Raw genomic sequence first — 17,647 nt, 5'->3', positions numbered from 1 at the left:
GAGAATCATACCACTAGACCAAATGCCCATGTTGGTGTAGGTTCTCATATGGTGAATTAAGAGTAATAAAATGGAGTTTAAATGATATATAGGTGGATATGTTAATTGAGTGATACACGTCAACTCTTACTCCTTTATATAACTATGGTCTCTTTTTCTTTCCCAATAATTTCATGATTACTTTATTAGAATATATATAACAAGATGAAATAAGAATGATTTTTTATGAGAAACTAGTTAACCATGAAAGGGGTATAACTGGAAATAATTCTATGTTTTTTTATTTTACTTGAGGTTTGACCCCACAATGCATCATGACGAAAGCGCCTAGGATCATCCTTGATTTTGTAATTATCCTGGTTTCAGAACTCTTTTCGGGTGTGCAAATGTCAGATCATCTCTTCTAACCTAAGCCAGAACTCTTTAACTGCTTGAGTAAACGGCCTTCCGACTATCAGGACATGTTTAGCATAGTAACAACCAAAGGTGCTTAAGTTATATCAACTTATATATCCTTAACAGTACCAAGGGAATGCTGTTTACTTATAATACAGAAATCACGCAGTCAACAAGCATCTTACTATCTTTAGGCTTTGATCTGCTGTGTGGTTTGGTAACTGTTTTAGCATGCTATGTTGGTTTATGTGTTGCTTATTCTGGTCGCCAACTTTTCACCAACTTAGTGCCTAAAAATCTTGACAGAAAGTAATGAAGTTGCATTTCCTAATGTGGTAATGAAGATGCATATGATTGTCATGAGTTGAATTTCTTAAAAGAGTCTTTTGTGATCCAGAAGCACATGTTTGTAGCATACAAGATTACTTTAATAGCTAGTTTTTATTCAGAAAGTCATGAGTTGGCTTTAGTTATATGTGTGCCAGAATTTCTACAATCGAACTCGTGACCTCTCGCACCCTAAGCGAGAATCATACCACTAGACCAAGAGCATGTTTGGGATTGAGTTTGAAAAATGCTTATTGCCTTATTGGTGTTTTCAAAAAGCCAATAAGCATTTTTCAAACTCAATCCCAAACATGCTCCAAATTCCCTGTTGTTAACCATCTATTTTTATTTGTGTGTTTGCAGCCATGAACTATTGCTGGTGTTTTACATTATTCAGCAGTAAATATTTGGATATTGGGATAATTGTGATGCTGATATTATTGGTCAATGTCATTGTGTCATCAAACTACTCTGGGTTTGAAGACCGAACGAAAAAACATAATAAACATTTATACTGGTTAAGAGTAAGAGGTGTAAGTACACACTCGGTCAATACTCAAGACTATCAGTGCCAGAATGACTCATTGGTAAATTGGCTGTTTGCAGTTTGCACTGATATAACTTATGCAACTGCCAACAGTTATAAACACCAACTGAAATGTTGTGATAGTTCAACCCCTATATAAAGAACATCATCGGGTCTGTTTTGACACAACAAATTACATTTTTGTTTTTAACAAAAAAATAACCTTTTGTCCTTTGCAGAAAATTACTTCTCGTTTCACAGAAAATATCAAAAAGCAATTCAAGATGTCTGACGAAACATGAAGCCTATAGATATGTGGGTCACATGAGGATCTGAAAATTTCTGTCTTCTAAGTTCTCCCTAAGTTTGTTGATTCGTTTCATTGTTAACAACAAATAAGTGCATTTTCTAGTTGATATTGCATTTGACCAGCTTTTGTAAACATTTAAGAGAAGAGATTGAATAATATTATGAATATTTAAGACATGTTCATTTATGGCCAGCAAGAATCATACCATCTTCCGCTTTTAGTTTGTTTATCAGGTTTGAAGATAGGGACACATCGACAATTGGTTTATATTTGCTTATTCTGGTAATTTGGTTGCATCTTTCCACAAACTTGGTGCCAAAGAATCATGGAAAAGAATAGTGAAGTTTAAATTGCTTACTGCTTATTTTCGGTAATGTGGTCACATCTATTTATCAAGAAGTTGCATCCTTTCATGGCTTATGCAATTATGCATATTGGCAAATGTACATAGTTGAATTTATGAACTGAATCTTTTCAGATGTACAAGCACATGTTTGCTGAATATTTAGGTGGACCTGTTTACAAAGTCTTGAGTTGGTTCATAGAATATTAAATTAAACCAAACAGTTGCATTTGAAAAAAAAGTTATTGATTTTGTATATAAAAAGGGGCATTCCGACAATCGAACTTGGAACCTCTCGCACCCAAAGCGAGAATCATACCACTAGACCAAATGCCCACTTGCTTTATTTGCTTGTTTTTATTTATAATTGCAGTGCTTGAAATATGAGTTTGAATTTGTAAATATGATTTAAGTTTGTCATGCTATTGAATCTTCTAGGTTTCTTCTGATTCTTCCAACTTCCTCATAAATCCTGCATATTCACTAATCATGCAAATAATACGAATTTGCTCATAAAAACAACTTAAAATATAAAGAAATGTATTAATACACTATGCATAGTTTAACACGCATCATGTGTACTTGTGACACGTACGCATATACCTCTTGCTCTCAGTAAATCCTTATAATGTATTGTACATTGATTGTCTATATAATAGGTTATATATAAGGGGTCCGTATAGATTACACTATTACAACTTAGTTTTGTCATAATATGATAATTACAATACTAGTCTATAGTATATACCCCTGAGGATTGTGAGAACCGTATAATACGTGCATATATAACCTAACTGGAAAGGGTAAAAAAACAATAGCTTATTTATCTCTCCAAGTTCTTTTGGTTTTATATCCTCTCGTAAATTAAAGATAAGGTATAAAATGTGCATATATGCATAAGCATATTAATATAGTGTAAATGCATACATGCATTTAGACAAAAGATAAACAATACCATACTTTTTATAAATAAATTATACCTATTGAAATCAACATGCATTTTAGTCAATTAACATAATAAATTGTACAAGGATAATGTGTTGTGACATATTATCAGTTGTGAAAACAATGACGTGTTATATATATGTAGAGAGAGAGAGAGAGAGAGAGATTGTACAGAGTGATATTAGCATGATAAGTGTGGTGTCATTTTGTCTAAGATTGAAAAAAATAAAACCATAGACACTGAAATCACTCAACTATGAAATTGAACCCAAGGAAACTTGTACTAAAAATCTATTGAATCTGCGGTCAAAGAAGACTCCAATGAGTGTAATGCAGTCATCGAAAAAGATTGTCAATATTATGAATCTATGATCAAATTTAACTATAATATAATAACTATGATAGACTCTAATATGATCAAATTTACATGCGCCAAATGAGCTATGCCCTGTGTTTTTAATAGATGCCTCTGTGTACATATTTTCGCGTGAGCGTTTGTAGTCCAACGGTTAGGATAATTGCCTTCCAAGCAATAGACCCGGGTTCGACTCCCGGCAAACGCATTTTTTACATTTTATTTTTGTTACCCGCTTCAATCATCAGTTAACTGCCAAAACTTCAACTTCAACTTCAACCTTTTTGTTTACCGCCAAACTTCATCTTCAGCATACATGTTTCCAGGCCTCAACAAAATAATGTATCCGCAGACGTCGGCTATCGATGTAAAAGGTTATTAGAATCACGGTATCAGTGGATTAGAAGACAACTCTATCGATAGTAGGCATTTGGATTTATAGTGCCTTTTCGCATAGTGTCTTATTAATTAACACAAATTTTGTTAGAGTTCTGTGAAATTAATTCTCGCGATATGCAATGCGAGTTTTAGGAGTTTCTCACAATATCTACACAGATTTCAAGTGTTATATAGCATTCTGCTTTCCTATAGTGTATACTTTTTTTTGCTGTCGTAGGCATAATGTGGAAAATAACTACCGAAGCCAACAAAGCAGCCACTCTTGTGTCCCATGTAACACACGGGTGAAAAATATAGAAAACGTCAAATATACATATATGAATTACATAATGAACATTATAATTTTATAAATTATAAGGTATTACATAAAAAATATTAATGAATAGGTAATTGCATATTTCCTAAAATACATAGATTAGTAAAAATAATTTGTGAAATTATCACCACAATATCTCGAGAGAGTTGAAGAATTAAATCTACAGAGCCAAAAGAAGCAAATAAAGAAAAATTGATGGAAGAACATGGAAGGATCAACTATCAAGGAGCTTGGTCTTAGTGGAGAATTGAATTCAAACTTAACAGGCTCACGCACACGGCATAAAATTGAAGGCCGTACATGGTTCCGGGATGTCGATAGGGGGTTTGCTTATGATGGTTTAGAATTTGTCACGCTTAAGTTAATCCACGCTTAATGTCAGCTCCTTGCTGAACTGTAACAAAATGTATTGTTATTATTGTTGTTTAATGAAGGTTCGTTTTGCTGGTAAAAAAAGTAAAAATAATTTGTATTTTAAAAGAAGTTATTGTCTATTGCAATTTGCCTACTTCCAAAAATGTTATCATGATTCATGAGAATAAAAATTAAGGTGCATTCCGAGAATTGAACTCGGAACCTCTCAAACCCTAAGCGAGAATCATATCACTAGACCAAATGCCCACTTGCTATACGCTACAATTTGCTATTATATTTATTTCATGCAATTTGTTGAAAACTTTATATTCTATCAATGCACGCAATACATATAAACCGCAATACAATAATTGCTGCCACAAAGATGTTTTGTTATATCATATAAACCGCAACCACCACAAGATGCTAATCTGAACGTCAATGAATCCTTTAATGCCTTATTATTAAATGTTTAAAGTATAATTGTGTCAGAAAATGAGTTTACTGGTTCACTTCATGTTTTATAGAAATTAATATCCATGATTAACTAACTAGTTTTGAACTAGGCGTGTTGAAAGGATACAATCATATGAACCAAAATGTTCAATTATGATTTAATCATGTCTTAATTGCAGTTAACAATTTAACTTGTAATTATATCTTTTAAATTGTAAGTGCAGTCGCTTTTCTTTAAATGACTAGGAATCTTTTGCAGTCTCATACACACATACATGCCTATATTTAAATGACTAGGAATATTTGCTTATAAGCACAATGTATTAGTTGTTGCAAACTGACATATCATCAGACTTTGCTGGTTGAATATACCAAACACACAAGTGTGCTTATGAATATATATCTAATTACATGCCTAATGTTTAAATGGTATCATATCGTGCTATCTTCTGAAATAATGGAATAACCTTATAATCATAGTTTATGTTTGCTTATTTTGGTAATAAAGTTGCATCTTTTTACCACCTTGATGCCTGTATATAAGCTTCTCTATTCATGAGCTGATTTGATTGACAAAAGGATTTTGTCCGATCCACAAGCATTTACATGTGGGCATATAATTTCACTCTAACAGATAAATCTGTTTCAAAAATTCTTCGGGTCATTTCAATCTACACTAGTAGTAAAATATAATACAAAATATTCGCACATATAATTGTAATAAAATTAGTTGATTTTGTGAAAAAAAAAAGAGAAGAAGAAGTTATTGCATATGTGTTTTGTAAAAGATAAAAAAGGGGCATTCCGAGAATCGAACTCGGGACCTCTCGCACCCAAAGCGAGAATCATACCACTAGACCAAATGCCCACTTGCATGTTGTTCTTGTTTTTTATAATTATAGTCATCATACATGAATACATTTTCAAATTTAGTTATTTGAAGAGTAGGAAGAGTGTACCATGACAAACCTCAATGGGGACATCCTTAATATACCAAATTTTTTTATCAGATTTTACCACTCATGATTAAGGTGACACTCTTTATGAATAAGCTTCTTGACATATTTCAGTTTGGATTTCATTTCCAGCGGAGCGTTACAACGTACTTTTAATGCCTGCTACTCTAAATTGGTGCCTTATTTCCGGCTTCCTTTTCCGCTGCTATCGTAACCGACCCAATCATCATTATCCCCTTTCCTTTTTAGAGGCATATTTTAGTGGAGCAATTGATGCTATTATTTCTTTATAAACAACATATTGTAATCAGATAATATCAATTTAAAAGATGCATACTTTTCAGTTTTGATATGGTATCAGAACAGGTCTTTGTACCGCTCAAAAAAAAAATCAACCACAAGTCCTAATCTCTACTAGCCATCAGCCATGACAAGCAATTCATCAACCGAACATCGTTCCGGTCCTCAAAACAGTGAAGCAAATGGCGATGCTGCTGCCTTTCAAGCTTATATTTCAAAACAAGATGAAGGTTTCCGTTCCGATCCTCAAAGCAGTAAGCACAAAGCAGCTAATGTTGAATCTAACTCCGACGCAAGCCCCATTCCATGTTTAAATATCGAACAATACTATGCTCTTTTAAACCATCTCACAGAAAAATCAAAACCAAAGTGATTACTGTCGATTCCGGTTGCACCGAACACATAACACATCGAGCGGAATGGTTGAAAGGTAAAGTGGTTTCCAAACACGAATGCCCGGTTATCATCCCAAATGGGGATTCGATACCCGTGGAGGGCAGAGGGACTTGCCAACTACCAAACAGAACCACCCTAAAAGGGGTTTTACATGTCCCAAAATTCAAATGCAATCTCCTATCCGTTAGTCGTTTGTCAAAAGACCTTCAAAGTTCTATAACCTTTTACCCGGAATTCTGTTTTATGCAAGACTTACGGACAAGGGAATTGATTGGAGTGGGTAAATATAAGCACAGGCTCTATCGGGTCGAGATGGTAGAAAATGGAATAAAGGCCATGATGTCAACAGTAGAGGTATGGCACAAAAGATTAGGTCATTCTTCTAGTGACAAACTTTCTCGTTTTGATTTCGTTAAAAATGTTTTGTTTAAAACTGTTGATTGTGATTCGTGTGCCAAGGCTAAGCACACCCAGTTACCTTTTCCGATTAGTTCCATTAAAACACAAGAGTGTTTTGAACTATTGCATTGTGACATATGGGGAAGGTATAGAGAACCTTCACTGTCAGGGGCAAGTTATTTTTTAACTATCGTGGACGATTATAGTCGTTCCGTTTGGGTTTTCCTCCTAAAACACAAATTTGAAGCTTCTGACCGTTTGATTTATTTTCACAAAATGGTCAAAACACAATTTGGCAAATTAATTAGAAGAATTCGTTGTGACAATGGAGGGGAATTCGTCTCCAACCGAATGAATGATTTTTACAAGAAACAAGGGGTAATTCTTGAAACCACGTGCCCACACACGCCACAACAAAATGGCGTTGTTGAGCGCAAGCATAGACAACTTCTCGAAACCGCACGAGCACTCCGATTTGAGGCAAATTTGCCGAAAAGGTTTTGGGGCGAGTGTGTCAAGACAGCCGCCTACATAATCAATCGCCTCCCATCAAAAACCATTAACAACAAAACGCCATTTGAAATTCTTTTCGGACGAAAACCCGAATACGAGCACATGAAAGTTTTTGGGTGCTTGGCTTATTTCCGCAACACTGATACAAAGGGAGATAAATTTGAATTAAGGGGGAAACCCGGTGTATTTTTGGGTTACCCACCAGGAACAAAGGGTTATAAGCTCTACGACACGGAACAAAACAAAATCGTGTTATCAAGAGACGTTAAATTTGTTGAAAATATTTTTCCATATAGTAATGGCAAATCTATCGACAAACGAGAAAACGAAAACCTTTTTAGTTTTCCGCCATGATATTATAATCAAGTTGATGACAACCCACAAATGGTGGAACAAAACCACAACGCAGATATTGTTAACATCAGATTTCCACTAGACACCGAAGCTTGTACCGAAATGCACAATGAAACCCAATCTCAACCTATTAACAACAATGAGCCCCAAGGCAGTGGGCCTGTTGTTGACACCGAGCCCAATAACGAAACAGTGCCAGAAACTGAAGCCCACTTGAACAATATGGAAACCGAGCCCAATGATGTAACAACCTATGAAACCCCCTAATCGATCAGGAAATCAAGAAATAGAAGTCGGCCTAAGCGACTTGATGACTTCATCGTTGATTTACCACCATCTATTGATCAAACTTTACCCACGTCCGATCAAGCTCCCTCGTCAACCACGGTATACCCTATAGCTCATTATGTTTCTTATAAAAATTTTACTAAAAATCATAAAGCTTTCTTGGTGGCCATCAATTCAAAAGATGAGCCCAGATTTTTTAAACAAGCTGTACATGATGAAAATTGGAGGAAAGCGATGGAGAAAGAAATACGAGCCTTGAAAGAAAATGGAACATGGACTCTTTAAGAATTACCAAAAGGTAAACGAGCCATAGACTCAAAATGGGTTTATAAAAAAAAAATACAAGCCCAATGGTGAGATTGAACGATACAAAGCAAGACTCGTAGCAAAAGGGTTCACTCAAATGGAAGGGATCGATTTCCATGACACATTCTCTCCGGTCTCCAAACTCGTAACTGTTCGGACTCTTCTTGTGGTCGCGGTTAAAAAAGATTGGCTCATCCATCAACTAGACGTTAACAATGCATTTTTGCATGGAGACCTTCATGAAGAAGTCTACATGAAAATTCCATAAAGTTTTGATAAAGGAAGGGACAACAAAGTTTGCCGGTTAAGAAAATCCTTATACGGTTTGAAACAGGCCTCCCGAAATTGGTACCAAAAGTTTACTTCGACTCTTTTGGCGCTTAATTAGAAACAATCAAAGGCGGATCATTCCCTCTTTATTTTCAAGGAGGGAAACTCTTTTGTTGCCGCCCTCATTTACGTTGACGATGTCATCATGTTGGTAATAACCCTTCAAAAATTCATGACACAAACGGTTACCTCAACAAGAAGTTTAGCATTAAAGAACCAGGGAACTTAAAATATTTGCTAGGTATCGAGGTGGCGTGAACAAAAGAAGGGCTCGTCCTTAGCCAAAGGAAATACACTCTTGATATTCTAAAGGATTGTGGTCTTCTAGGGTCTCGACCAAGTTCTTTCCCAATGGAACAAAATCTAAAATTGGGTAAAGATGATGAAGGAGCTCGTGTGGATGCCAATCAATATAGACGCCTCGTGGGAAGACTGCTATATTTACAAGCCACGCGACCGGATATCGTTTACTTTGTTAACGTATTAAGCCAATTCGTCTCTGATCCACGTCAAAGCAACATGGAGGCGGCCATTAGAATCCTAAGATACTTGAAAATGACCCCGGGACAAGGAATTTTGTTGCCAAAGGAAGGTGGAGTCAACCTCACCACGTATAGTGATTCCGATTGGCTCGGATGTCCATACTCAAGAAGATCGAGAACCGGTTACTTGCTACTTTTAGGGGGAGCCCCTATCTCGTGGAAATCCAAAAAGCAATCCGTAGTGTCGCGTTCCTCGGCGGAGGCAAAATATCGTGCCATGGCCACAACAGTTAGTGAAGTTTTGTGGTTACGTTGGCTTTTAAAGGAACTTGGCATATCGCAAGATCAACCGACCCCTCTATTCTGTGACAACCAAGCCGCGAGACACATTGCCAACAATCCAGTTTATCATGAACGTACAAAGCACGTTGAAATGGATTGTTTCTTTGTACGTGAACGGGTAGACTCTAAAGAGATTCAGCCAAGAGCCATTGATGCAAAGCACCATGATATAACGTTTATTATACATTAATCCCGTGTACATTTTATTTAATATTTTATTAATTTAGTTTGGTTTCTCGTAAGATTTGTATACTACTAACATATTGTTATGTCCTAGGTTTCGGGTTTTAATTCCGGTGAAAAGAGAGCGAAAAAGGAGCAAAAACAAGCCGAACCGGAGAACCGACGCGTCAGGAAACGAACCGGACCGAACCAGGAAGTGAACCGGACCAGCAGAACGAACCAGACCTCCCCTGGGCCGGTGCGCCGCACGAAGGGGGAGGAAAGGCCCGCCGCGCAGCGCGGCGTGGTAAAGGCAGTGCCCAGATTCCAGAAACTTCGATCGTTGGCCGACTTAACCTATTTTTGGACTCCTGTTGCCTATATAAATGTAACATCTGCCCCGATCCGACCCGACCCAGGTACCCGTTTCTCTGACCCAATCTCTTTCTTTTATGATTTAATATTTATTTATACTTATATTTTACTTTTAATAATAATAATAATGTTTTCCTTCCCGCCTCTTTCTCTCTCTTTCTTTCCGCCGTCCCGTCCCTCTCCTCTCTTTCCGCCTTCTTTTCCCTCTTGTCGCCGTCCCGCCCTTAAGCCTGGTTTCCCTCTTTTTCTTCTAACTCTTTGCTTGTCCTTTGTTCCTTCCCGCCTAAGGTTGTCTGCGCAGCTCCACGCGCCAGACCCCTTACAAGGAATCCTGCGTGAAGACCACCTGTTTCAGCGATACGCGAGACGAACTCTTCTCGCAGCGCGCTAAGAATTGTAATTCTTCTCGCAGCGCGCGAAGGACGGTAGTTCTTCCCGCGACGCGCTAAGGATTTGTAGTTCTTCTCGCAGCGCGCTAAGAATCGTAGTTCATCCCTCGACGCGCGAAGAATTATAGTTCTTCCCGCGGCGCGCTAGGAATTTTAGTTCCTCCCGCGGCGCGCTAAGAAATGTGATTCTTCCCGCGGCGCGCTTAGAAATGTAGTTCTTTCCGCGACGCGTTAAGGTTAGTTCTGTCTGCCTTCGCGCTCGCGCTCTCTTGACCTTTTGTGTCAGCCTTCTCGCGCTAAACCCTTTGAGTCTTCCTTCTGCTTAATCTAGCCGTTGCTTTTGAGTTGTCTTATCTTTTGTGCTGTTGACCTAATCTGCTTTATGTCTGAAAAGTTACTTTCGGCGCAGCATGCGCACCAACCCCATTGGTTGGCAGAAAAAGTGACTGACATTATCTTTGGAGATCTGCTTTTCCATGCTTGACCTGTACCTTTATCTGAACCGCCCATGCTTTTTTTACTGTTCCCTGACAGCTTTATCTTGCCTCTGCAGCTGCCATATCTTTCCATATCTTTTGCTTTTGGATTCTTATGCTTTTTGATATCTTTTGCTTGATCCTGTTAAAGATCTTTTCCCCTTTTCTAGGGATTATGTCTCCTAGGGTTTTCCTATAAATAATAATAATGTTTTAACACTACACACACAAAACACTTAATCTCTCCTGTTCTCTTGCTCCTTGCTCTCTCTGCCGTCTTCCTCTCTGCCTCCGTCTTCCTCCCTGTTCTGCCCTGCTTTTCCGGTAATATATATATATTATATATAATAATTTACTTATTAATTATGCTAACTTATAATCAAGACTTAAAACAAATCATTAAAACAATAATCTTATTTATAGGTTAACTTGTGCTTGTTTAAAGTTGGTTCTTGCTTTATCTTACACCGCATCGTTTATCAAGTGAGTAATCTCGTACCTAATCCCTTTTTGCTTTTAATGTTTTGGGATGTTCATGTGTTCATACAAACTTAGAGTCTTAAACTGTTTATGAACTTTAGTCGCGCAGTATCCCATGTGTTGAGGACGTAGACTTGGCTGTTTATTTGTATGTGTGGATCATTAACCGTCTTGTCGGTCTATTCCGCAGTTCTCATGGTACCATTAGATGAACACGGGAGAACTATCGTTTATGATTTTCTCTTTTGTTTGCACATGCACAGTTTGTCTTGTTTGTGAGCTCAATTGTGAGCACTGGCAGTCTTATGAATCTTAGAGTTGGTCCCGATCAGATTACACCCTTGTTGAAACCAGACATACACATGTTGCGCGCAGATTTATGGTTATCTATGTATTGTATTAAACTTGATTTCTCACCAACACGCAAGTGTTTGACGTTTATTTTAACACATGTTCAGGGTTGCAGTAGCTGTTTTGGAGCTTGTGGACACATAGGAAGTTTTCTTTATTTTGGACCTAGATTAAAATGTATCAAGACAAGTTATTGCTGTTCGAATATTATGATTTATAATATATTGCTTTATGATGATTTATGTTATCTTGTGTTTACCCTGCGCGTGCGCGAATGAATGTATTTAATAAATATTGACACCCAATAGTGTCAAGAGTAATGAAACAATATGTGGCGCCCCGATGTATAATCCGCCTTTGGTCGGGGTGTTACAATAAAGACCCTAAACTCACCATTAATCATACCTTAATCTTCCATCCGAATTTGGTGAGTTCCGAGGCGACCGTGACGAGTTTTTAGCAGCTTCGGAGTCGAAGAATCAGCTGGTGTTGCGCATAGTGGTTGAAGGCGAAGAACACGGGTTCTATCTGTTATTTCTTTCGTTTTCATTTATTTTACACCATGAAATCTTACTTGTTTGTTTCGTTTAATTTTAAGATGCTAGGCTAAACGTTATAGACTGCCTAGGCTTATGATGAACTTATCTTGACGTTTTGATTTGATTTGGGATTATTTACGTTATGGTTTTTATGATTTAGTATAAGATTGTCTATAATTAATTGATGCGTATGGATGCTTAGGATTGTTTGATGAGTTTTATTCCATAGTTTTCCTTGATTATTGTTTGTCATATGATAGTATTGCTATTAGGTCAATTACTTTGTGTTCTTGATTATTTTATGATTTGATTTCGCGATAAGATAATAGGAATAATATTGTTAAATAAACCTAAGTGTGCTGCTAATCTAAAATCTGTAAAGTGCTAGATTATTGATAAGTCTTTACTATTTAATCTTGCTAGATTTAGTTCTTCGTAAAGAGTCCATCTAGGGTTGATTATTTATTATTGTTTATCAAATCAATTAAGTATAGTAAATTGTCTTTGATTTCCGCGCTGTAAGGTAAGATTTCGTATAAAGGAACTAATTTATAAACAATTGGGTGTCCGTAAGCGAACTTGATTTTTAATACTGGTGTGCGTTAAAACTTGTTAGAAATCCATAGGTTTTCTCTTGAGAAGGGTCAGGGGTACTATTCGGGTTTTCTTTTAGGTGTCTATTTTACGATCACAGTCCATAACTAAATATTTTCCCGAGTCAAGTCATTACTGAAATTTAAGGGAGTTTAGCCTAGGTAGTTTTCTCATTATCATCGTATTTTAATAACAAATTTGCTTTCGTTTAAATTACTTGTTTTCTTAATTAGTTTTTAATTATAGTATTAAATTAATATTTTAAATAAAAATCCCCCAAACAAATATAAATAATAAGTCGTGTCTTGTAGTCGAGTCTAATTAGCTAATAAACGTAATTTAAAGAGTCTCGTGGGTTCGATATCCGGACTTACTTAGCTTTACTAGAGTCGATCGATTCACTTGCCGGTTAGTAGTTTTAGAGAGTCTAGAGTATTACTTAGTGTTTATTTTTAGTTAATTTAGTTAATAAATATTAAACTACTTCAAGCACATCCCACCAAATAGCCGATATATTCACCAAAGCCCTTGGTTATCAACACTTGCAGTATCTTCTTGGCAAGTTGGACGTTCGTGACTTACACACTCCAACTTGAGGAGGAATCTAAATTTGTGCCTTATTTCCGGCTTCCTTTTCCGCTGCTATCGTAACCGACCCAATCATCATTATCCCCTTTCCTTTTTAGAGGCATATTTAGTGGAGCAATTGATGCTATTATTTCTTTATAAACAACATATTGTAATGATGATAATATCAATTTAAAAGATGCGTACTTTTAATGCCTGCTACAACCACTTCCGAATCATCGGAAGGTAACTAGAGTTTTATGTTTTTTTGCCACCTTTACTAAAGTAACAAGAATAGTCTGTTTTCACCATCACCCTTAATAATTATCTTGAAAAAGTAATTAACTGCTTGAGCCAGTTTTAAGACCCAAACGCTCTATTAATTTTAGTGTGCAAATGTTAGTTTCTCTCTTGTAGCCTAAACCAAAACTCTTTAAATGCTTTATTGAATAACCTTGGGACTATCAGGGCATGTGTAGCAAATAACAATAATAACGGTCATAACTCATAGACACGTAGAATCAAGATACTTGGAGCTAAAGGAACTTAGATCTGTCTTTAACGCTAACAAGGGGATGATGTCTATTTGTAACTTATATAATCCACAAATCATGTTTGGGTCTGGTACGTGGTAACTGTTTTAGCTTAAGCTGTTGGTTTATGTGCTGCTTATTCTGTTAATGCAGTTGCCAACTTTTCACCAAGTTTGTGCATAAAAGTCTCTTGGCAAAAAGCAATGTAGTTACATTTCCTGATCAGGAGTTGAGTTTATTGAGAGAATCTTTTCAGATCTAGAAGCACATGTTTGTGGCATATGAGATCACATAATTAGGTAGTATTGTATTTAGAAGTACTAGAATATCAAAGTACAGAAAGGTAGTGACACTTTAATTTAACGACGCCGAAGAATAATGGCTTTGTTTCCGGTAGGATCGGTTTTGCCATACAAAAGGGGGTGGCGGCTCAGCTTGTTGCCCGCTTACCTGACTCTTTATTTATTGTAATTGAATCCTTTTATTATTAAAAATTTTAAATTTATGGTTTAAAAAAATAAAAAAAATTAAGATTGCATATAGAAAGAGTAAAATGTTTTCAAAAATGGGGCATTTCGAGAATCGAACTCGGGACCTCTCGCACCCGAAACGAGAATCATACCACTAGACCAAATGCCCATGTCAGTTAAGTGTCTCATATGGTCAGTTAAAGAGCAAAAAAGTGGAGTTTAAATGATATGCAGGTGGGTATGTGAAGTCAGAAGTGAGTGATAAATGCCAACTGTTAAAACTTTTATTGTATTAATAATAACTATGCTAGGTTCTCTCTTCTAACCTCAACTAACGGTTTAAATGCTTGAGTGAACAGCCTTGTGACTATCAGGACATGCATGTTTAGCATAGAGTGATAGAACAATAGTAACAGTCAGTCAAAGACACTTTGAATGGAGGTGCTTGAATTGAATCAACTCAGACCTTACTAGGGGATTAAAGAAACACTAATTGACCCCGGGCAGATTACGGATAATCTGAGGGTTAAATAGATGTTTCCCACGAGGGGTTATGTCCGGCAAAGATGGTTCTTCTGGTGACCTGCAAAACAGACACCGTGAGCTCGTCACTTAGAAGGGGGGTACCTCCTTGTGACCACCCTCCGGCGTGAGAATCAGACTAGATTGCTCTTGAATATAAGTGTATATTAAGAGATTGCTAGAAAAGATAAGATGTGATAAGGTAATGTAATGTGTCCATACCATTCCAAGGTGTTGGAGTATTTATAGCCGAAAGTAGGTTTCCAAGCAGGTACAGCCGGCTGAATAGTATTCCTGTTCTGCCAACTGTGGGCTACGCACGTGCCATGCTGGTGGTTGGTGGGTAGGCAGCGACTGATAGTGACCAGGCCGGCTGTGTACTATTCCTGTTCCACCAACTGCAGGCTATGCACGTCCTCCGACAGGTTGGTGAGTAGGCAGCAGCTGATAGTGACATACAGTACAAGAGCGTGCTGCTCGTCATACTGTTGTCAGTGAGCTGTCGTATCTTTGGTCAGATCTTTTGTCCATACCTCGTCAGGTACAGTACAAAAGATCCTCCAGTATCGTACGGACTGGCTCATTTGTGCGGGAGTGTTCTCGGCTTTGTGCGGGAGTGTTCCCGGCTTGCTCACTCCTTCTTCAGGTGACATTACTGAATTATTTAAGAGTTAAGTGCCTTGTGCGTGTAGCCTTGCTGCGCGGGTAGCCTTCCCTGATGGCTAGTATCCGTTGCTGCGGGAACAGGCGGAGTACGTCGACCATTGGGAGGCTTTTCCTGCGGGAACAGCTTGCGTACTGCGCGTAAGGACGTCACGTCTCTGAGCAAGGTGGGTCCTGCGGATCCAGTTGGTTTCTGCGCAGACGTCTCTTCAAGGTGAGTCTTGCGAGTTTAGCCTTTGCGCAGACGTCCCTGTTGAAGGTGAGTCTTGCGGGTTCAACTGCGCAGACGTCCCTCTTTGAGGTGAGTCTTGCGGGTCCAACTGAGCTCTGCTGGGACCTACCTCTTCAGGGATGTTTAATTTGTGTGTGTAACTCATAATCCAGAAATCTTGCACTCAACAAGCATATTATTAAAAATTGGTGCATTTCAAGAATCGAAAGCCGTTTCCTTATCTCTATGTTCATTTGCTTGCTACTTGACATTAAATTAATGAATTTTTTCTAGTAATGTGGAGCCTCTTGTTACATGTAATGTCTATTGGTGATGTTAGATTTATTGATTTAGATCTGCGTTCTATGCTTAATTATATGTCAACTTTAACTTACTATAATAATAATAATAATAATAATAATAATAATAATAATAAAAACAAAAAAGACACTTGTAACTTGTTTTTTAACTTGTGCATTTTTATAAAGAAACATACGTCGTTTTATCTTTTCTGCAAGTATCGTAACAGAGTTACCTTGACATGCTGGCTTATGATTGCTGAATCTGGTAATGTTGTTACAACTTAAAGCCTAACAATCTGAGCAAACAATAGTAAGGCTATACTTATTTTTCCCTAATCTGTTAATGAAGTTGCATGTGCTCATGATTTCTACTTATAACCAAAGTTAACTGCCCATGACTTGAATTTATTGATAGAATCTTTTCTGATATGCAGGCACGTGTTGTGGGGCATATAATATATGTTTATTATGTGCTTGCGTGTTTTCAAGAGTCTTGAATTGACTTTACTTGATTTAGTAGCAGAATATAAAGTTCCAAAAATAGTAGCAGTTAAAAAATTTTATGTAAAGTGGGTAGCTTTTGAGAAAAATCAAAAGGGGCATTCCTAGAATCAAACTCAGGACCTCTCGCACCCAAAGCGAGAATCATACCACTAGACCAAATGCCCACTTGCTACGTTTGCTTGTTTTCTTCATAGCTCAAATGGAAGCAATCTAGTATCGTAAAAACTTAATTACACAACAACTCAACAAGACTGCACGTAGCAAATCAAACCAATGAAAAATCGTGAAAAATAACATCACTCCGCGTATCATACACGAGCCTTACTTCTTTTTGTTGACGTATTATATTGAGTTGACACTGGCCATATTATATGCCCCCCCCCCAAAAAAAAATAATAATAATAATCCAAATGTGTCTTTTTTTAACGAATCCATCCAATTCTGTAATAACCCGTTAACTCTTTTAATCACCATTGAGACATATAAAATGAGTTTATTACCTAGTTCCAACCATATCCTTAATTAGTCATAACCCAACTTCTCAAATCACATAATCCAGTTATAGAATCCTAATAAGCCACAATTAAATCCCTGACACCATTTACAGCTGAATGGGTCTCTTAACAACATTGTGATCCATCTATTCACTAGTGATTTAAAATCTTTTGAGAACCAACATGAAATCATTTGTCACTATTAACTTTGTAACTTAAAAATCCTTCATTGGTGAATGTTAATTAATCCACATGATCACAACCGCAATCACATGATTCATGTTGTAAACACCGGTAACATACAACTTTTTGACCCATAGCCTAGACCTTAGAAATCCATATTTCATTCAAAACCACCCATAGCGTCTAGTAACCTACTCAAGAATAAAGTAAATATAGATAATCGCAACTTATTAGTTGGGGTAAATGATATACTCATCGTTGGCCTCCTAATGTCAACACACATATGCGGAAGAAAACAGTAGTAGCCTCAAACTGCTGTAAGTGATTCTACATGGTATGATCAAAAAATTAAAAGAGCAGAACATCAAACCAACTAGCGTCAAACAATTGCGCACTCATGATTCAATTATGGTTGTAAAGAAATAACTAAACACACAAA

At 37.1% G+C, this 17,647-nt stretch overlaps 3 non-coding genes and 1 pseudogene across 3 annotated transcripts; 2 read left to right on the top strand and 2 right to left on the bottom strand.

Moving 5' to 3' along the window:
* The first annotated feature begins 3,338 nt into the window (after positions 1-3,338).
* Positions 3,339-3,410, top strand: TRNAG-UCC (transfer RNA glycine (anticodon UCC)). The gene has a single exon. It is a non-coding gene; the product is annotated as a tRNA-Gly (tRNA).
* Positions 3,411-5,523: 2,113 nt separating this feature from the next.
* On the bottom strand, positions 5,524-5,595 carry TRNAP-UGG (transfer RNA proline (anticodon UGG)). The gene has a single exon. It is a non-coding gene; the product is annotated as a tRNA-Pro (tRNA).
* Positions 5,596-8,920: 3,325 nt separating this feature from the next.
* On the top strand, positions 8,921-9,583 carry LOC143559485 (secreted RxLR effector protein 161 pseudogene; annotated as a pseudogene).
* Positions 9,584-14,426: 4,843 nt separating this feature from the next.
* Positions 14,427-14,498, bottom strand: TRNAP-CGG (transfer RNA proline (anticodon CGG)). Its single transcript has one exon. It is a non-coding gene; the product is annotated as a tRNA-Pro (tRNA).
* Positions 14,499-17,647: the final 3,149 nt, after the last annotated feature.

Source organism: Bidens hawaiensis, unplaced genomic scaffold, assembly GCF_021521415.1.
Source record: "Bidens hawaiensis isolate Kalapana, Puna unplaced genomic scaffold, B.hawaiensis_p1.1 tig00019922_1, whole genome shotgun sequence".
Classification (NCBI taxonomy): Eukaryota; Viridiplantae; Streptophyta; class Magnoliopsida; order Asterales; family Asteraceae; genus Bidens; species Bidens hawaiensis.
The sequence above is the reverse complement of the archived record's forward strand: the minus strand, read 5'-3'. Positions and strand labels throughout refer to the sequence as shown.